The sequence below is a fragment of the Psammomys obesus genome, unplaced genomic scaffold (assembly GCF_907164565.1).
Source record: "Psammomys obesus unplaced genomic scaffold, mPsaObe1.curated_primary_1811, whole genome shotgun sequence".
NCBI lineage: Eukaryota > Metazoa > Chordata > Mammalia > Rodentia > Muridae > Psammomys > Psammomys obesus.
The window spans coordinates 16356105-16356309 of record NW_026591086.1 but is presented as its reverse complement, the minus strand read 5'-3'; positions in this window follow the sequence as shown (position 1 = coordinate 16356309).

Genomic DNA, 205 nt, shown 5'->3' with positions numbered 1-205 from the left:
TAGATAGATAGATAGATAGATAGATAGATAGATAGATAGATAGATAGCAGACAAACAGGGTTGAGGTATGGTTCAGTGGTAGAACACCTACCAAATATGTGCAATGTCTTGTGTTCAATCCACAATAGCTAAAGGTACACTCTAGTACAACAAACTACATACCAAGCAGATGTGAAATACGGAGTTCAACACACATACACACTTA